This window comes from Malania oleifera, chromosome 4, assembly GCF_029873635.1.
Source record: "Malania oleifera isolate guangnan ecotype guangnan chromosome 4, ASM2987363v1, whole genome shotgun sequence".
Taxonomy (NCBI): Eukaryota; Viridiplantae; Streptophyta; class Magnoliopsida; order Santalales; family Ximeniaceae; genus Malania; species Malania oleifera.
The window spans coordinates 76,151,698-76,173,998 of NC_080420.1; the positions used below are offsets into that span (position 1 = coordinate 76,151,698).

A 22,301-nucleotide genomic window follows, 5' to 3' on the forward strand; every position below is an offset into this window, starting at 1 on the left:
TAAGATGACTTAAGGCATACTTCTATGAGATATTTAATTTTGTATGGATTCATAATCAATAAAATTTAAGGCAAACTAAGATGACTTAAGGCATACTTCTATGAGATATTTAATTTTGTATGGATTCATAATCAATAAAGTAGTATGACCTTTGTGAGATAACATGTACGTATGGGCTACAAAATCGTAACTGATGATGAGACATGGCTAATTTTTACTTTATGTATGTTGTGTGAATATGTTTTTTTGCTTGGTGTTTGTTTATTTATTGTGTTTTTTTTTTCTTTCTTAAAAAAAAAATCTAGGCAAAATTCCTTCCAAGAAGAAAAATCTCTCCATTGCTCGAGGTCCTGTGATTACTAGATTTTGAGCCAAAGAAATGGATCCTTAGGAAATGCAAAATGTAGAGGGGTTAGTCGAGAGAAGATTCGAGGCCCTAAAAAAAAATCAATTAATGATATAATGGCCCTACTAAAGGGAAAGTCGTTATGAACCACACTTTTATCACCCAGTTGGGATAGCAGTCTAAGGACTCCTCTTTTAGGTTCCTCATGCCACCTACACTAGCTCCTAAGGCCCTTACATAGAAGAATACTTTGTTAGTGACCATATGACATATCTCGAGGAATAGTTGTGAACCTTATAGAGGACACAAGGTTATGGGGGTTGGTGAGTTAAAAAAGCTGTGTTTATTTACCGATCTCAACATACCAATCAAATTCAAGACCTTGGAGTTCAAGAAGTATAATGGGACGGGATGTCCGAAAACCTACCTCCAAATGTATGCGCATAAAATGATGATGCATGCAAAGAATCATAAACTTTTGACCCATGTGTTTCATGAGATTTTGATAGAACCCGCGTTATGCTGGTATGCCATGTTAGACAAAAGCAGGATCTAGGGATGGAAGGATTTGGTTGATGCCTTTATGCTCTAGTGCGGGTTTAATATTGACATAGCTCCCACTAGGTTGTAACTACAAGGGATGGATAAGAATAAGATAGAGAAATTTTGGGAATATGCCTAAAAGTGGAGGGAAAAGGCAGCCCAAATACAGCTGCCCCTAGATAATAAGGACATTGTAGAGTTAGTTTTTAGGAAACTTTAGGGCATCTATGATGACAAACTGCTGAGCCCAAGCCTGACGAACATTGTAAAGATAGTAGCTATGGGCAAGAAGGTAGAAGTAAGTCTAAAGTTAGGCAAATTGGTGAATTACGTGGCCCCATATTCTAGCCATGAATAAAAAGAGCCCCTTTGCAAGGAAGGAAAGCAAAGGGGGAGAGAACAATGTTGTGAGTAGCACAAGTCGTAGTAAAGCATCAAACTAGATCCACACTTCATCAGTTTACCCCAAAGTCACTTATGCCTAATGCCGAAATGAGGACACCTTAAGATCACTAGACCAAAAAGAAAAAATTAGTGCCTTACCTCTTCTACTACCAAAGTTATATTGAGAGCTGGGTGCTCAAGGTAGAGCCCTTGTGCCCCTAAAGCCTAGTCCTCCTGCAAAGTGGCATAACCCTAATGTAACATGCGAGTTCCACATGAATTCTTCGGGACATTCCATAGAGAACTACATCATATTGAAGCACATGATACAAGATTTGATCGATGCTAATATCCTAAAGTTTTAGGCTAAGGAGAAAATTTGAATGTTAAGACTAGCCTTATGCGAAATTATGAAGGATCGTCAGTGAACTAGATAGAAGTGGAGGGGCTATTATATTTTTTTCAATGAGAACCTTGGGATCCATACCATTGATGGGGAAATTTCTGCCTAGGGGGACATCTATCTCTTGGATGAACCACTACCAAATTAAAACATTTATCTCTTTCTAAACATGAATTATAGTCATTTTGTTTTTTTTTTTTTTTTGTTTTTTTTATTTTCTATTTTATTCCTTCCAACATCACTTGTGGTTGTTGGAAGCACTTTTTGTAACATGCCCCTTTCAAATAAATCCACTTTTCCTTCAACTTGTTTTCAATTTCTATTATTTGTTTTCTTATATAAAAAAAGGCATTGCAAAAAGCAACTAACTTAGGAACATGATAGCGCTAATTGCAATAACTCCCCCCATTGATTTATGTTACGGAGGGTGAGGAAGAAGTTGGTTTGTCAATTGAATTTCCGAGGTAAATTAAACAGGAGGATACAAAGGAAATTAGTGAGACCAAACTAAGAGCAGCCAATGAGAATAAAAGAAAAAAAGTGGATAGTGAAACGCTTCATTAGCTAACCAAATCAAACATCATCAAAAGGTTTTATGCATAATGAAACCAATTGGTAGACATGGATAGTGAAACACTTCATTAGCTAATCAAATCAAACATCATCAAAAGGTGGCAATTATGGTGTATTCCAAAGAGAGAAGGGGGGGGGGGGGAGTGAATTGGGTATTTTAAAACTCCTAGGTCAAGTATGTCCTATTTTCAAAATCACAACTAGTATTACACAACCTAGGGTCCTTCTAGACAAATGTCAATCCCACAAATAATAATGTATGAAAATATTTGAAATAAATACAGTAATCACGACAAATTAAACATAAGCATACAAGTGCTAAAAATAAAGAGATAAGGAAAGTGAAAGAGTAGACAATATTTTTACGAGGTTCGACAAACCTTGCCTATGTCCTTGCCTTAAGACAACCCGCTTGAGCATTCCACTACCCTGCTCACTTAACAGGGCGAAGCAGAAAGTCATTTATAGATCTCCTTACAAGGTGGAGTCCCCTTAGCTCCCTTAACTGACGGAGCAAAATCGTTACACACCTTATAGGTTGGTGCCCTCCTAGCTCCCTTAACCGAGCGTAACCAAACCGTTACACACCTTACATGATATTGCACCTCCTCCCCTAGCGATACCCTATGTCAGAAACACAAAAATAAGAATATAAAATTCGTGTACAACCAAGATGCTTCTCAGAATAAGCTAATGTGTACAATGTAGTTCTACATGCGCTCTTGTGTGATATAAATTGAAGCTCAGTAGAGTAAGTTTATTTTTCTCTCAAAAATATTTTTCAACTAAAACTAAGAGTATGAAAAAATGATTTTCTCAAGATAAAAAATGAGAGACCTTTCAAGCGAAGGTATATAGATGAATATATGCTCAAGGTTCTCTTGACTCACCCAAAGATTTTCTTCAAAAATTATATTTCAAATTAAATGTAGGAGAAGCTTAGGGTTTTGCTCAAAATAAATTTTACAATGAAAGACTATGTGAGCTTTTGAATCTTGCAATGGAATGCTCAAAGATTCACAAGTTATAGAAGTTTCTCCAAAAATATTTATCAAGAAAATAAATAGGAGAAACTCTAAGCTTACTCTCAAAAATGATACTCAATATAAAAGATTGAATGAGAGTAAATGCTTTAAGATGATATAATAAATGCCCACAAAAAAAACGATTTTTCCACAACCCTTAAGAGCAATAACTTTGCAAGTGAAGGAAGTGAGAAATAATCAAAGCTCTCTTTCAAAAAGGATTTATCAAAAGAATGTGAAAAAGAGAGTAAAATATAGCACAAATAATTTTAGAGAATTTTTAAGATAATCAAAAGTTTTTAAATGAAGCTTTGAGTGAGCTATTTATAGACTTCCCCAAAATTTGATCGTTAAGGGACATTGTGGGAATTATTAGGGTTGTTTAATTAAAAATTAACGACATTTTTGTGCTAAAAAATTGCCTAACCCGAGAGGTTCGGTCGACTGGGGACTACTTCAATCGACTGTCCTTAGGCAAATTTCAAAATTCCCAAGAGGTCCAATAGACTGGGCAAAGTGTCGGTCGGCTAGCCTTGGGTATTTTCAAATTTTTCTGAGAGGTCCGATTGATTGGGCAAATCGCCAGTCAGCTGGCCTTAGGCAATTTTCAAATCACCGAGAAACGGTCTGCCAGGCACTATGATCTGATCGGTTGGGCTTGAAGGCTGGTCGACTAGGCTGTCACGCTTTAATTTTGGCCAATCGACTAGGGCTTCAAAAATAAGCTAAATGTTAAAGCTAGTCGACTAGGCATTGAAGTTCATTTTAGGGCCGGTCTGCTAGGCCTTTGTATTTTGGCCAAGATGGCTTGGCCGATTCATTGGGGTCAATAAAAATCTTAAGTCTAGCTCTATTTTTGACCTAAAAAACTTTTTAAACCTTTAGCATGAGTTTGAAATTTTGAGTAGAAGGTTTTCCATGAAAAATTGAGGTTCCCTAAGGTCAGTCTATGGTCTATGTTGAGCATTCAATCCCATTATGCAAAATATACATATTAAAATCAAATTTAAATGCATTAAAAAAACATGTCTTCATTTCTTTTGCTCTTCAATTTTGCAAGAAATATGACATACGATATGTTCTTTAAGTCCCTCAGGCTTCCATTTTTCTTTTCCCCTTGTGTACGTTCTGAATTATGAACCTGTTCAAATACTATGAACACATATGAGATACTTGTGTTTTGTCATTATCAAAAAAAGAATCTGACTCAAAAAGCCAACAAAAGGTTTTATGCATAATGAATGAGATTATTGTGATTAGAATAAAGCTTCTTATGTAAAATAACAATTAATGAACAATGACCATGTTTGATTATTCACTAACCTTTATATTGACCTTAATAAACATTTTATCCCGTACTTGCTATTTGAGCCTAACCATATATATGTACCGAAAGAAGATAAAATCCTAATGATAAGAGGCCTTCATTTCAGCTACCCTATCATCAAAATGTCCTATTCCTTAACCCTTTTTGAGGCTGAAATTTGTTTCATGAAACCTGATCTAAGGATCATTGAACATCTAAACATCTAGTTCAAAAGAGCCCCTCCATACTCGGGCAATTTTGTTTTGAAACAAGGGAAGAATAAGAATTGACAAAAAAAAAAAAAAAAAAAAAAATGAAAATGGGTCGTGTAAACAACTGATCAAAAATAGAGAATAGCCTAAAAATTGAAACGAGAGTGCAAGAGAAGTCCAATATGCTAAGTGTCTTAAGGAAGCGAAACCAAAAGTGATCCTTCACCATTCAAACCACCTCAAATATTCATCTTTGAGCGTACTATCTCCTTTCTTGTTACACCCCCAAACCTTAGCCCTATTACAACAAAAAGTAAAGCCCACTTGGATGGGATTTATCATCTTCTTTTTAGTCAAATTAGGAAAATGAACTATGCGAAGACTTGATCTGTAACGCCCCAACCTGGGTCTGCCAAGGAGCACTGCGTCTCTCCTCCTCCACCTGGACCAGACAACAAGAGGCGAGCCTTATCAGACTAATGACTGACCCTACAAACCAACACGTATCCTTTTTAGTATGTTTTGTCTTCACTCACACACTTCCTAAGAAAACTTCCCAGGTGGTCACCCATCCCAAGATTACTCCAAGCCAAGCACGCTTAACTATGGAGTTCTTATGGGAAAGCTCCCGAAAAGAAAGGTGTACCTTGTTGATATGAATAGTAACATCTAATCCTTTTAAGTCTTTCATCCATGGGGTATCACATTCTCCCCCACTTATAGAACGCAACGTCCTCGTTGCGAACCCACATTTCCAAACCTAGGCGATGTGAATCTCATCACACTTTCGGTTGAGTGTTGGCTTTGATACCATTTGTAACGACTCCCCTTTCGGGCGTTGTCACTTTCCCTTAAGGGCCTTGCGCCCGTGGCAACAACAGGTACCTATCAGAGCACTTAGTGAGAATGAAGCGTTACGTATCGTTGTCCCTCAATTCAGCAAGCCCCTGGGCAGAGAGTCTTACTTCGCCACTATCATTCATAAGCGAGAGTTCTTGAGGATCGGGGGTAACTATCCCTTTGCTCTGATACCATTTGAAACGCCCCAACTTGGGTCTGCCAGGGAGCACTGCGTCTCTCCTCCTCCACCTGGACCAGACAACAAGGGGCGGGCCTTATCAGACTAATGACTGGCCCCACAAATCAACATGTGTCTTTTTTAGTATGTTTTGTCCTCACTCACACACTTCTTGAGAAAACTTCCCAGGTGGTCACCCATCCCAAGATTGCTCAAAATCAAGCACGCTTAACTATGGAGTTCTTATGGAAAAACTTCCGAAAAGAAAGGTGCATCTTGTCAATATGATTAGTAACATCTAATCCTTTTAAGTCTTTCCATCCATGGGGTATCACATGATCCCTATATGGGGTACACAGACAACCTATGATTCAAACACTAGGTTCGCTCTAAATCATCAAAGTCAAATAGAATAAAAAAGAAAAAGAGGTTTTGAGCTTATTAATCCATTTTTAAGAGTGTTTTGAAACTTATGTCCACGTTTCATCCCAAAAGAAGTCTATCCTAAGATTATTATTTTAAGTAAAGGTTTTGGTCCTACTCAAAAGGTCCTTTATGTGCAATCTTTCTTATGCAACTGAGTTGGAACAACATCCAATGGTGTCCCTAGTAAATGGCAAACTTTGGACAACACCAAAAGGAAACCAGAAGAGTTATTGGTATGTTGGCAAAGGAAGTAAAGGAAAGATAGATAAAGTGAAGATTACTGATATTGGGGACAATCACTACAAAAAAACTGATTTTTAATGACGAAAGTATTAGTGACGAATTCAATTTCGTCACTAAAAGTTGGTATTAGTGACGGTTTTTAAGAATCGTCACTAATAGTCTAAGCATTAGTAACCATTTTAGCAGTCGTCACTAATACTTTCGTCACTAAAAACAGTGCGATAAACAATTTCTGCGCGAAAATTTTTTCGGAAAAATATTAGCGACGATTCTAAGGTATTAGTGACGATTTTGAAATTGTCACTACTAGTGTTTTTATTTAAAAAATATTAAAAAAAGAAATGGTTAAGGGTATTAGTGACGATTTGGGAGAACCGTCACTAATAAGGGGGTATTAGTGACGATTTTGAAACCGTCGTTACTAGTGTTTTTATTTAAAAAATATTAAAAAAGAAATAGTTAAGGGTATTAGTGACGTTTTGGGAGAACCGTCACTAATAAGGGGGTATTAGTAAAGGTTTTGAAACCGTCACTACTAGTGTTTTTATTTAAAAAATTTTAAAAAAGAAATAGTTAAGGGTATTAGTGACGGTTTTGAAACCATCACTACTAGTGTTTTCACTTAAAAAATATTAAAAAATATATGGTTAAGGGTATTAGTGACGGTTTTGAAACTGTCACTACTAGTATTTTCATTTAAAAAATATTAAAAAAAAAATGGTTAAGGGTATTAGTGACGGTTTAGGAGAACCATCACTAATAAGGGGGTATTAGTGACGATTTTGAAACCGTCACTACTAGTGTTTTTATTTAAAAAATATTTTTAAAAAATGATTAAGGGTATTAGTAACGATTTTGAAACCGTCGCTACTAGTGTTTTTATTTAAAAAATATTAAAAAAGAAATGGTTAAGAGTATTAGTGACGGTTTGGGAGAACCGTCACTAATAAGGGGGTATTAGTGACGATTTTGAAACTATCGCTACTAGTATTTTTATTTAAAAAATATTAAAAAAGAAATAGTTAAGGATATTAGTGACGGCTTGGGAGAACCGTCACTAATAAATGAGTATTAGTGAAGGTTTTGAAACTATCACTACTAGTGTTTTTATTTAAAAATTTTTAAAAAGAAATATTCAAGGGTATTAGTGACGGTTTTGAAACCTCACTACTAGTGTTTTTATTTAAAAAATATTAAAAAAGAAATAGTTAAGGGTATTAGTGACGATTTGGGAGAACCATCACTAATAAGGCGGTATTAGTGACGGTTTTGGAACCGTCACTAATGCTCAAAATCTAAAATCCCCGCTTTTTTACCTGCATAATTTCGCCCACTTTCCCAAATTTATTCTTTCTCATCCTGCCTCCTTCTCCCTCTTGCCGTCTCTTCTTTCCCCAAATTTCGATTCGGTTTCCTTTTTCAAAGTTAAACAAAGCTTGTTCGTTTCGGCGAGGGGAGGACAATGAGAGGAGGAGGATCGCAAACCCTAGATCTGCAATGGCTTCGTTGCTGCTGTAGTCTCCCCTTGTAATCTACAGCTGGCTGCTCTTCTCTGCCGTTGATGTTCAGGTACGTTCGTGCTTCAAGCTTTTCTCTCGCATTTTGTTGGGTTCTCGCTTGATATGAGGTTTGGGGTTGGGTATTTCCATACTGCAAGTGCTCTGTAATTGTTTGTTTGGGTTGAGGGTGTTTATTGTTGTTTATTTATTTATTCAAAAAACATTTTTTGGGACTGAAATGATGTTGGACTTGGTGCTTCTCCTTTTCATTTGTGTTGTTTTCTGATTGCTAGGACTAGGGCTCAATGTTCTGTTTTTTGAGTTTTGTTTTTGTTTTTTGTTTTGTTCGCGTTTTGTGTCAAATGTTAGGAAATTGACTGGTTGCCAGTTTATCCTGTAGCATTGATATCCTCCTTTTTTTTAAGACTTCATTCTCCATTACGATGTACAAAGACTATATCTTGTGATGTCTTCTATTGCAGATGGGTTTTGTTTTGGGCTTGGCGCTTGCAGTCGTCGTAGGAGCTGGTCTGCAGTTCGGCTTTGGAATCTTCTCAAAAGACAAAAATGTTCTGCACCTCATAAGCATAGGCATCTCGGTACCTCTCCGATCCACAACTACCCTTAAAAAAAAATGAAAATACTCTGAAAGACACTTTCCAGTATTAATGCAACTGAAATTTTCTTTCCATCCACTCAGTTTGTTGCAGCTACACAGCCCATCAATTCGCTAGCTTTCGTTTTTGACGGGGTGAACTTCGGTGCATCCGATTTCGCATATACTGCATACTCAATGGTAAGTCCAATGAACCTGGGCCTAAGATTCTGTACATTCATCCTTCCGGGCTCCTTTTTTCCTGAAATTGTTTGCCTGTTTCAGATTCTAGTTGCCATAGTAAGCATTGCTTCCTTGTTCCTTCTGTCCAAAACCAATGGCTTCATTGGAATCTGGATTGCCTTGACCATTTACATGGGTCTATGCACATTTGCTAGTGTTTGGAGGTAATTTCAATTTCAAATGATTCTAGAGCACATGGGTTACTTTCACATGGGTTATGTTGGGCAATACCTCTGAGGTTGTTTCTAGTTCACTCACACAATTTGAATATATGTTAAGCACTATCAAATCAGAATTACAAACAAACAAAAATAGAATATCAAAGTGAATGTGTAATTCGATTCTTTGTTCTTCTCAGTCTTGTTGGTCGTGCTTGTATTTATAGAAGTGGTTGAGCGGTTTGTCTTGTTCAACACTTTTGGATGCAACAACAGATGTTTAAACTTCCATGAGAATCTTTGCACATGGGTTGACTGTTGTTGTTTAGCTAAAAATAGAAGTTTCTAGCCATTTATCAAATCTTCTTTGATCCCTTAAACTTTTGAATGTTGGAAGCTTTGTCTAGAGGGATCAATCATCTATTAGGATACCAATCAATTTAAGAAGAATTGGAAATAATTTAAATTTCATTAGTTCAAACAGTAGAGCAAGAACCATCTTGAATAATACGTTAGTTTATAGTGCATCTATGAATGTATATGAAATATAATAATAATAGATTCAATATCTATTATTATATTATATTTTTTATGTATACCATATGTTATAATTTGTACATCTGTGGGTTATGTTGACCCCAGAGAGCTTTAATGTCCCCAATGCTACAGCATAGGTTATGGTTTTGCTGCATAAAATTGACTTTCTTATTTTTCAAAGCTTCTAAAACATGTCATGTGAACATAGAAGTTTATTTGTTGATACTCAATTATTATTGCAACAAATGTTTATTGAACATAGAAAGTCAAAATAATTTAATTAAACTTGATATAATAGATTCAAGATCTATTATATTATTATTGTATAAGAGGGACGAATCTCTAGTATACCATTTAAGAAATATTAATGGGGAGAGTGGTTACACACTTAGGTTATCTTCCATGCAGTCATGGGTTATCATGCCCCTTTCTTGCTGCTTCAAGCCATGTAGTCATTTTTTTGTGACTTTTCGAATGTTGCTTCTTGATATTTAAATATGCAGTGTAGTTGATGACTACATTGTGCTTGTTTTGGAAATAAAAAAAATTATGAATACAGTTCGGGATATTTTGTATCTACATTTGTTCTCTTCAACCCTTCTTTTTTAGAATTGTGGTTCTTTTGTAACATTTACATGCATGTTTGATGGGGCTTTTTGTCATTATTTGTGGAATTAGTGCTGGCTAAAGTATTATTTCCTCATGAAAAGTTAAATGTTTATCCCTGCCTACTATGCCCAGTACCTTGGTGAATTGGGTTGATTAAAGTTGCTTGTGAAGAATCCATATCTTGATGATTTATATTGATATGAGAAGGCTATGTTATGCTTGACTCCCTATGATGCTAGTGAATTTTAAAGGAGGAAAGAGATTTTGATGCATCCTTCTTTTCCTGATTGTGTGATGATATGGTTGAAGACATCATTCTCTAATGAGTTTGTTTGATTATCCTAATCCTCATCCTTTTTGAGATGGCTTCCTAGGTGGGTGAAATTAACTTGAGAATATCAACAGACTTCAGTTAATAGTGTTGAGTTATTCTTTTGCAAGATGCTAACATTCTAGTGAACTGCAAATTGGTATGAACAGTCTAAAACATGCTACATTTTCGTTCCAAGAGATTAAATCTAGTGCTCCAAAGTTTTAATTCAATATTTTTTTCTATATGACATCTATTTTAATCATAAAAGTAGAATATTATTGCATCATAATTTTCCTTTCAGTCATTATTAACATACTTATTAAAGATAATCTTTTTTCAATTTCTAAACGCCTAACTATACTCTCTTTAAGTATATAAATGCCATAACACTTTTTTCACCTATCTACGCGCACACTTAGCTTACCTCATTTTTGAGTAACTGCTGCACCATGATCCCATTCCCATTCCACAAACCAACACTTTATGTATCCTTCTACATTGTGGTTAACATAATAACCTGTTGAGTTGTAAGAATTTTCACTTGCCAACTGTGTTTTCCCTTATCACTTCTTTGGGCCTCACAAATGTTAACCATAATTTTTGCAGAACTAAGCCTTACTTGGTTTTTATCTGGTCTTGTCTTTCCTGTATTTTGAACATGGGTCTGGCTTGGCTGCAATTTCAATCCTTGTCAAACTCTTAGGACAGAAAAATTTTCTAGTTTTTAGAATTTAAATAAATTGAAGGGTCTTCTTTGTAGTTATATAATCCACTGGGTGTTGTCGAGCACTGCAATAAGCTTGTCGGATTCAGATAATCCAAAATATAGTGCTGCTCTTTGAATTGATGAAAAGCATTACAACATTTATCTCTTAATTTTAAGGTCCATGAATACTGATCAACACAACAATAAATCAATATTATTTTTATTTTAGTAATTACATATGGGGGGAGTAATTGTAGAGTTACGAGCCTACATGATAGATGGTCGAACGAGTTTTAAAATAGTTCGTTGATTTACTTTTTGTCACATAATTCATATGTCATGAATATATGACTGTTACATTATTTAATGCTTATTATATGAAACTCCTGCGCACTCGTAAAATTTATTACTAGTTGGATTATTGTGAACTATTTATTGTAAACACCTAAATTTGGAGCATATCTCAATGGAAAATGTCATATTTACAGGAAAAATGCTGCCAAATTTTTTCAAAAAACGTACACTAATTTTTTTAACTTTTTTAATTTGTAGGGTTTGCAACTGTGACAACGTCAGGACGATGTCCTGCACTACGAATGTAGTTTTTCACTTTTTTTGTTATCTGAACAGATGAAATGTATTTGAATTTGAATAATGTATTTGTATTTAAATTTGAATTTGTTCAAATGTATTTGAATTTGAATTTAAATAATATATTTGTATTTAAATTTGAATTAAAATTTTAAATAATTTATGAATTTTATTACAATTATGGTTTAATGTTATGTATAAGAAAATGTAATTTAATTATAGATTTTTACAAGAATTAATAATTGAAAAAAAATTAAATTCATTAATAATTGTCCAATTTAAGTATTAGTGACGGTTTCAAAATCGTCACTAATACTATTACTTTAGTGACGGTTCTGCAGAGCAATAGTGACGGTTCTAAAATCGTCACTAATAATAGAGCAATAGTGACGATTTTAAAACCGTCATTAATAATAGAACAATTGTGATGGGTTTAAAACCATCACTAATAATAGAACAATAATGACGATTTTAGAACCGTCACTAATAATAAAGCATTAGTGACGGTTTTTGATTGATTAGGTATAGAATCTATAGTGACGGCTTAGGTTTTTAATGACGGTTTTAATCCGTCACTAATACTATATTATTAGTGACGATTTGAAAAATTCGTCACTAATAAGTATTAGTAACGGCAGGTATAGCAACTAATTGAAAACCGTCACTAATACTCAAAAAACCGTCACTAATACTATTAATGACGATTTTGTGATTATTAGTGACGGTTTAAAACCGTCACTAATAACCTTATTTTTTGTAGTGAATTTTTAGATGAGGTTATTAGTTTCATCTATTTCTCTTGTACAGGTTATTCCGGTGTTGGACTAATGTCCTAGCCGAATCATATACTCTCTTAGCATGATCAACAAGAGATGATGTGCAATTATTGCAAACTTTGTACTATAGTTGGCAATTTATTTTGTAATTTTTTGAAATCCATTTGGCATTTTATTTCAATTTATTCGATTTACAAATTTTTTTTTAGCATTACTCACCCTTGGAAAGAGTGGTGTATGGAAAGTCTATGGCTCCAGAAAGGTCCTCACAATAATGGCTACCTGTAAATTTTGGAGGCAAGTGCATAAGAACAATGAGGAATTTGCTAAAAATGAAGAAATTTTTCTGGAGTCTATTTCATTTTGATAGCATTTGAAACATAAAAATCCTTGTGAGTATATACTTTGTTTGCATGTGTAAATAATTCTCGCTTATCTACACTCTTTTTGAATCAATGCTCATAATTATATATTGGCTCATTCTATTTTGAAAAGAAAAGAACAAAATTATGATTTTAGCTAAACCCAAGTTCACATTTGTCACTCACCTACTAGTCTAATTAGGTGGGGGGGGGGGGGGGGCGGGTAATTGATTTGGGGCTTTGATTTAAACAATGGCCATATAGTCTCAAAGGTTTCAAAGATTTTCTAAAATACAGAAGAAACACCAATAGGAAAGCAAGTCCTTACATGTTCAATCACGAGTTTTTACTGAGCCCTCACAGTTTGGCACAACTAAAGGTATTAGTGATTCATGGGTAATGATGAGGTTTATTGGCTAATGAATCTTTTGGGAATGCATTGTATATTTTTTCTTTTAACCTTTATTCTATTTAATCCCTTGCATGGTACATTACCTCTTGTTTTAAACCAATTCAAGGGATGAGTCAGTTTGAGGTTGTCGCACCCTTGAGGACAAGTCAATTCAAGGTCACCAAACCCTTGAGGACGAGTCAGTTCTAGGTTGTCAAACCCTCGAGGACAAGTCAGTTCAAGGTCACCAAATAATTAAGAGCAAACCAATTCAAAGTCATCAAACCCTTAAGGGCGAGTCAATTCAAGGTTGTCAAACTCTTGAGGACAAGTCAATTTGAGGTTACCAAACCCTTGAGAGCAAACCAATTCAAGGTCACCAAACCCTTGAGAGAAAATCAATTCAAGGTCACCAAACCCTTGAGGATGAGTCAGTTTAAGGTTGTTAAACTCTTGAGGACAAGTTAGTTCGAGGTCACCAAACCCTTGAGAGCAAACCAATTCAAGGTCACCAAACCCTTAAGGACGAGTCAGTTCAAGGTTGTCAAACTCTTGAGGACAAATCATTTTGAGATTGCTAAACCCTTGAGAGCAAACCAATTCAAGGTTACCAAACCCTTGAGAGTACAAGTTAGTTTGAGGTTGTCACGCCCTTATGGACAAGTCAGTTTGAGGTCACCAAACCCTTGAGAGCAAATTAATTCAAGGTTACCAAACCTTTGAGGATGAGTTAGCTTGAGGTTGTCAAACCCTTGAGGACAATTCAGTTCAAGGTCACCAAACCCTTGAGGACTATTTCATTTGAGGTAGGTTGTCAGTCTTCATGAGTGACATACCTTTGCTTGCTTGTGGTTTTTCCTTGGCTTTGGTTGTTAGGTCAAAATGGGGCACCTCTTTCTTTCTCTAATGTCTTTATACAAAGATATTAGTCAAAGAGGGGCAGCTATCGAAGAGCTTAGAGGAGGTTTAAGCCCCTTTAGGGAAATTTTATTGCAATATTGTGTCTTTTAGAGTCTCCCAAGGCCTCATAGAGCTTCTTTAGGCCTCAATGATAGTCATAGGAGGGGTTTTTATAGATTAAATAGGCTTTGTTGGACCCCCAAAGGGCCCTAAATACTCTTATTAGGCCTTGAGGGGCAAAGGAGTAATTACCCTTGCCCTCATGGACGCTCTAGGCATTAGTAAATTTCTAAGAGGAGCCCTAGCTCCCTCTTGCCTATAAATAGGAGGGGAGCTAGGGAGAAAGGGGAGGCTCATGTCAAAAGGGTTAAAGGAATTCTTTAAAACACAAGGGAGAGAAGAACAAAAGAACATATGGCTAACACTAGGAGCATACATGACAAACTCAAGATAAAACATACAAGGACACAAGGAAAAAGGGAGGAGAAAGCATACGAGAGGCACAAAGCGAAAGATCAAAAGGGATTAGAGCTAAAGAGTTATTCTGTGTTTTTATTACGATAGGATTTGCACAACATCGGTGAGAGAAGGGGAGGGTTCACGTAAAACAAAGGGGAGAGAAGAACAAAAGAACATATGGCTAACACTAGGAGCTTACATAACCAACTTAAGAAAAAGCATACAAAAGGCACAAAGCAGAAGATCGGAAGGGGTTAGAGCTAAAGAGTTATTCTTTAGGTTTTTATTATAATAGGATTACATAAGATCGATATGTCCCTCAATTTATCATTTTAGATTCATTGCTTAGTTTTTTTATACAAATTTTGATAAGTTATCTTTTGGGGGGTGGAGGGGGGTATCAAATTTGAAGCATTTAAAGCAGCAATAGGCCTAGGTTTTGGCCTTGGTTCCATGACAACACCATGAGAAACAGCTTAGACAACAAACTAAACATAGTAGCTATTGGTTTGTAGCTGTTGTTAATGGTTTGGAGGGGTCTTGTTCACAACAAATTGATTGTAGAGGTGCTGCAGAAGATGTAAGGCTGCCAAAGTTTCCAAGAAAACCTTAGTCGTGGGCTTAATGGCAAGAAATTGATGGATTTTGTGGTGAAGATAGCAAAGGGTTAGCAGCAATGGTAGTAGCTGCAAATTGTAGTTGCAACAATCGGGTAGTTAGGCATGTACAAAACTGACAAAAGGTAGAAAAGATCTAAGGGGAGGTTATAATGGGTTGTTAGGATTTCTAAAGAAACCTTAGAAGTGACTGTGTGAGTGAAAAGAGAAGGGAATGTAGTTGTGCAAGACAATAGTAGTCGCAGCAGCTATAGATCATGGCTATTATATTTGGAATTAATTAGGTAGGCAACAAGTTAAAGCTAAGGGAAGGAGAGAAGAGAGGTAGCTAGGGTTTGTAAGGAAACCCTAACTGTGTTGGCTAGGTTAAAAGGTGTTTAGGGGTTCAACTAAGGGAGATATGAGTTGTTGTCACCGTAATAATTGTTGCAACAACAGAAGAAATTACGAGTTGAGTTTGTCTAGGGTAGCAAGCAATGTGATGAAGCATAGGAGGATGGCGACTAGGGTTTCCTTACTGTGTGAGGGAGTGAGAATGGCTTAAGTGTGCAACTATAGTGATAAAAAACTAGGGTTTCTTGGTGGCTATGGCAGCAAGAGCTTCATATTAGAATGGTGAATGGGTTGCAGGTGTAGGTGGGCTGCAAGGGTTTCCTATGAAATAATTTCATAGAAGGATAAGATGCTAAAAGGTTCTTGTTAGCTTGAAATTTTTCTTAAGCTATCATTTGTTTTGCATGCTTAGCACTATATATTTGCTATAACCTTTTTAAAAGTTCATTCTAAATTCTCCATTGACCCTTTATAGTTTGCTTGAATCACTATGTTTTAAGGTTTTGAATGGTTTGGATTCAATGTCATGACTTGGATTGCTTGATGAGTTATCATTTTTGACAGACTTGTTTTGCTTTCTTATGTTTATTTTTGGTTTTTTTGTTTTTTTGTTTTTCTTTCAAGTAAGTTCTTTTACAAAATACTACTGGATGTATGAAAAGGGAAATACAATAGTATCATCACTCGGTTGAAGATTAGTGTAGGCAGGGATGATGTATTAAAGGCCTTATGTTCCATTTAAGGTCCCTATTGAGATGGAATGTAATCAAAACCCTGATTGTCAATTAGGATTTTCAAATCTTCAATTAGAAAGTTGACTCCAACAAGATATTAAAACCCTGATTGTCAACTAGGAATTTTCAAATCTTCAATAGAGGGTTGACCCCAATCAGATATTAAAACCCTGATTGACAATCAGGGATTTTCAAATCTTTAATTAGAGAGTTGACTCCAATCATATATTAAAACCCTAATTATCAATTAGGGATTTTCAAATACAACAGGTTACCTTATGGATAGACAGCTACTCGAGGATAGAAAAGAGTCATTGAAGCTCAAAGGGAAAGTTGCTAGGTATGTAATAATGGATGTGTGATTGTATTGTAGATCAAGATCTAGTGAAGTGATGTGATAGATACCAAAAATGTGCAAACGTACCCCATTTTCCAGCTAATGGTTTCATGACAATAGTAAGCCCTTGTTCGTTTGCATAATGGGGGATTGACATCTTAGGCCTTTACCAGAAGTAGTAAGGCAATGAAGGTTCATCATCATTGCAATTGATTACTTTATAAATTGGATGAAGGCAGAGTCTTTGAATATTACAAAATGGAATACGACCATATTTTTTTAGTCCTCAATTGTGTGTTAGTATGGAATTCTCAAATGGTGGTGGATGACCATGGTAAGAAGTTTAACAATGATCGTTTCAAAGTGTTCTGTTTTGAGTTGGGTATAAACCTTTGTTATGATTTAGTGTCCTCCAAAGTAATGGATAGGTAGAAAACATGATCCTAACGATACTATACAAGATCAAGATATGACTCGACTCTGCACAAGGAAGATAAGTGGAAGAATTTTCCGCAATACCTTGGCATATCATACAACCTGTAGGGCATCTATAATTGAAACTCCATTCTTGCTAGCCTTTGAAATAGAGGCAATAATTCAAGATGAAATTGGAGTCCTTACATGGAGAAGACAACATTTTGATGTAGAAGAAAATAATGAAAAAGATAAAGTTAGATTTGGTAGAAGAATAGTGTGACTGGCTCAATATCATAATAGTGGCACATCAGCAAAAGGTAACTAGATACTATAACTCACATGTAAAGACTCGAGTTTTTTAACTAGGCGACCTAGTCTTGAGGAGAGTTAGGCTAAATCTAGGATATCTAGGGTCCAATAATATGAAACCCAATTGGAAGGGAACATATAAGGTGACAATAGAAATAAAGCTTAAAATGTACAAATCGTGAGAGATGGAAGGTTGATAATCGTAGAAAACTTGGAACTCAAAGTCATTGAAAATATATCACTTGAGATTGTAATAGAATTCACAATTTTGATTCATAGTTAAAGGCAAAGTGAATTCATTAATAAAGAACATAGTTCCAAATATTATTATTATTACAACAGCAGTCTACTGATCATCAGAATCTTCTTCGTCATTCTTTTTACCCACATCATCCTCCTTCTCAGAATGACCATATTAAGTAGAACTAATGTCACTCACATCAATGTCATGAAACTTAGTCTTAAACTGCTTTTGACACCTCTAAAAGCCTCTGCACAAAGGCTTGAGCATAAGCTTGTTCAAGGCCTTCTTGTATTTTCGGGTCCCCTTATACTTCTTGAGAGTACAATGAACCACAATAGGGATCTTGGTCTTTTTTATTTAAGAATTTTCTTCCAATGCTTTTATATGGGCAACATCTATCACCACCTGCTTTGTAAATCAATGACTTGCTCCTTGGATTCCAACATCACTCAGTGCGTTTCACTAATCTCGTCTTCTAGAGTTATAGCCACAAGTTGCAAATGAGAAGAATTAAGTAAAAATATACCAAGAAATATACAAAAAAAAGAAAAGATAAAAGAATGGGCACACTCGGTAGGCTTCATGGTGGATAATGGATCCTAGACTCTTAGGGAAGATAGAACAACTAAAGACTTTAGTGGAGACCAGAGGATTGTTCCTTCTTCAACAAGCAAGATTGAAGTTGTAGTTGATACTACCTCTTGTGTGGAAGATCCTCCGGTGCAAGAACTTAGGCAAATGCAATAAGAGAACCTTTTTTTTTTCTTTTTCTTTTTGAAGAGCCTCCCTTTTTCTTTTTTTTTTCTTCCTTGAGCAAGTTCCTCCAACTCACTCCAATGTATACTAGCATCCAAAGGTCAAAGTCAATAAAGAAAAGAAGAAAAAGTATATACATAACATAAACCTAAACGAAGTTGGGGAAAATCAAAGCAAGGTAAACGTTTGGGGCAAGTTGACCAAGAGAAAGGCTGTAAAATCATAGTGTATAAGATATGAAGGGATGAAAGGGCAATCGAAGTCTTGCCCCAAAGTAGTATGCATAGAGGCATATCTCGTTTAGACCTAACTAGGGGGCATATTTTTTCACTAGAAGACAAATGAAAGTAGAGAAAAACAAGAACACGGTAAAAAAAAAAACCCAAATAAAGTTCAAATACTTTTGTGTTGGAGAAGACTTGGTGTCTACCACTCACTAACAAAGAAGAGTGAGACTCACTAGGGTCCATAAGGGTATAGGCATACACTAAAAAAACAACTTGAGTTCATGGATGGAGTTAAAATGAATACTGAAACAGGATACTCGAAGAATATTCGAAGAACATTAAAGATTTGAAGAACATTTGAAGAATTTCCCAAAAATATTCAAGTATTCAAGAGTAATATATCAAACATGTTCAAACATTCAAAAAGGAATTCAAAGAAAATTCAAAGTAAAAGAAGAGAGGAAAGAGAACATACCTTCAAGTTTGGTCTTCTCCCAAGTGTGAAGAATCCAAGGGAGGAGTCCTTTATTAGAAAAGATGGAAGTATAGAAAAGCGAATAAAATCTCCGGAGAAATACTTACACAATCTGCAAGGAATCTTGGGAAGCGCAAAAGATTTGAAAAATACACCTAGAAAAGACAAGATATCTTTGGTAAAATAACCCATCTGATTAAGCTTTGCTCACAAGGCTCGAAGCCAATTTGATGAGTTTAGCTTTTGAGGCAAGAAGATGTAAGCTTTTCTTGCTAAATAACCCATCTAATGAGTTATACTTATAAAGCACAAAAGCCCAATTAATGAGCTCTGCTCATAAGGTAAGAAAATGTGAGCTTTGATCACAAAATGGTTCATTTGATAAACTTTGCTCATGAGGTCTGAAACCTATTTGATGAGCTTTACTCATGAGTCAAAGAAGACGTAAGCTTTGCTCACTAAATGGCCTAACTAATGAAATATGTTGATGAGGCCCAAAAGCTCAATTGGCGAGCTCTATTCATAAGACAAGAAGATGTGAGCTCTACTCACACAATGGCTCAATTGATGAGCTTTGGTTAAGGCCCCAAGCCTATTTGATGAACCCTACTTATGAGGCAAGGAGATGTGAGCTTTGTTCATAAAATAGCCAAATAATGAGCTTTTCTTATAAGGCATGAAGATATGAGCTCTGCTTATAAAATATCCCAATTGATGAGCTCTATCATGAGGTACAAGTTAAACTCTACTCAACTAAAGGGCTGCTCAACCAAAACAAAGGAGTTTAACTCTATTTAGCCAATTGGCTGCTCAGCCAAAATAAAAAGACTAAACACCTTCTGATATTTGTATTAATTGCACAGACTCTCTCTCTCTCTCTCTCTCACACACACACACACACACATAAACACACAGAGACACAAGAATGAGGCAATTCATTCCTCACATGCCATTTTAATTATCGTGACACATGGAGGACTCACATCTGAAACACAATAGGATGTTTTATTTATAAGAAACCAATTTACTCATACATAGATTTGCACAAAAGGTTGGTTGCTGAGGAATTATTTATATATAAAGATTCTAGTTTGGTGTATATTTTATTACTAAGCAAAGCCCATGCACAAAATCATAACAAGCAATGCACAGAAAAGCAAAGCAAAGCAAATAAAACATGTTGTAATCTCTCAGCAGTCATTAATCTGAAATTCCAAATAGCCAGCATTCAGACCACAGAATTACGAGGGATCAATGTGAGGAACGGTGTATGGGGCTTTTTATAAGCCACTGGAAATCCATCTATATGCAGATTCTGTCAAATGCAAATGATCCCAGCTAACATAAAGGAAAGGATTGTCACAAACACTTGCAAGCGGAGAGCCACATTTTACCAATGTACTGTAATGGTAAGGGCCCTCCCCTCCGCAGCATGCTCTAAGAGCTCCTCTCTTGAATCCTGCAATGATGATAAATAGTAATGCCATATCTTTTATTATTGTATGTCTTTTGACATTATATGCAGTTTTATCTTCTTATATCAGTTGCGCTACACAATGGGGCAGCAAAACACCATATTCATTAAGCGTAGAGTGATATAGACCAATTTCAGCCCTCAATGTATAGCTGTGATAAGTTCTGACCTGATGAGCAATCATGTCAAGTTGGCAGAAAGTTCAAGCTCAAGCTAAGTATATTAGTTGTCTTGCCACTAAAGCATGATGTGTACAGAAGATTCAGAGGGCGAAGTACCAAATTGGTTTGGGGAGCGAAAAAGAGCATTGCAGCATTGTAGTAATCAGCATACATTATTTTGGCACAAGGATGAAGATCTCGGGTTTGGTTTTGCTTCAACTGAAGCTGTTCATTATGATATTCAGCCAAAATTGTTAAATACCATTTCATGTGCATGTTGAGCAATGGTTCTGTCTTATGATTAATTAGCTAGTAGTTGTGAATCTCACCTCTTTCTCCTCTCTGTAAATAAAACTGCTACTTCCATCTTCTCCAGTACAGAGGGCGCTGGGAGGACATGCTGGCAGGGGGCACAGATTCTATCTGCATGAAAGAAATTTAACTTGAGTTAGAACACACATGTGAACAAACAATGCTATCAGTGTACAAAAAAACACTCATGTATGCGTCCTGTAACATCCATATATTTTTCTCTTTCTCTCCAGCAATTAAGCTGTATATCACTGACTCCCAAAAATTCCCATCCTGGAATAGAAGAAGACACACTGAACAATCAATAGACAAGAAGAGAAAATGAAATCAAAGGAAAACCTGCAGGAGAGCTCAAAACTGAAGCTCAAACCTACAGCGTTCTGTGGAGGCAGTAGCAGAAGTGTTTGAATCAGAGATTTCAATCCTTGAGAACTCAAATCTGAAGCAAAAACTGTACAACCAGCGGAAGTACCCTCGAGTCGTCGGATTGGAGGAGAACACGAAGATTGTTGAGGCAGGGGTATTGAACCTCGAATTAGAGATTGGTTGAGGCAACTCGAATCAAGGATTTGTTGATGCAGAAGCCTGAAGTCTTGAATCTGGACTCAATCTGAAGTATATTGAGTTCATCCGAGCATTTCATCTGAAGAAGAAAGGGCAGAATGGTCGTCTCGCCGGCCACTCTATTCGACAACCTTCAATGGAAGAAACGGTAGAGAGAGGCTACAGCACTTCATCGACGGTCACTCCATCTGAAGAAGAAAGGGCAGAAGGCATCGTCTCGCCGGCCATTCGATTTGAAGACCTTCGATGGACGAAACGGCAAAGAGAGACTAGGGATTTTGGGGGCTGTCTGCGGGAAAGAAATGGGCGGGCTTTTGGCCCTCGCCAATAAGAATTTTATTATCAGAATTTTCTTTTATCAAAAATTATTTTCAAAAATCTCAAAAATATTGTGTGTTTCAATATTTTTCTTTTCCTAAATTTTAAAGGTCATCGTCATCATTATCATGTTTTCACCAAATTTTGGGTTATGAGGTCAATCCGTTTTAGAGCAATAATATGAGTTTCTCTTTTTTTGGATTACGCATCGGATATTCACATGTCTGTTTTACGGTCCATGTGACTAATCCTACGCTCCTTGAAATTGACCCCACAACTCAAAAGGGAGGATAAATTCAGAAATCCAGAGACGGAAACGAACTCGAAAGAATTTGAACACATGATCTCGTGAAAGGCACTCGCATAATCCGTACTATCACCTGAACCACACCCTAGGGGTAATAA

General features: G+C 36.0%; 1 long non-coding RNA gene across 3 annotated transcripts; it reads right to left on the reverse strand.

Annotated features, from left to right (window-relative positions):
• Positions 1 to 20,106: 20,106 nt before the first annotated feature.
• Positions 20,107 to 21,907, reverse strand: LOC131154560 (uncharacterized). 3 transcript variants are annotated; one of them, XR_009136513.1, is made up of 4 exons: positions 21,354 to 21,881; positions 21,032 to 21,125; positions 20,711 to 20,927; positions 20,107 to 20,526 (listed from the first exon to the last, which is right to left on the reverse strand). It is a non-coding gene; the product is annotated as an uncharacterized LOC131154560 (long non-coding RNA). The 3 variants fall into 3 exon arrangements; XR_009136514.1 differs by lacking the exon at positions 20,711 to 20,927 and having other exon boundaries at positions 21,354 to 21,907; XR_009136515.1 differs by having other exon boundaries at positions 20,520 to 20,927; positions 21,354 to 21,907.
• Positions 21,908 to 22,301: the final 394 nt, after the last annotated feature.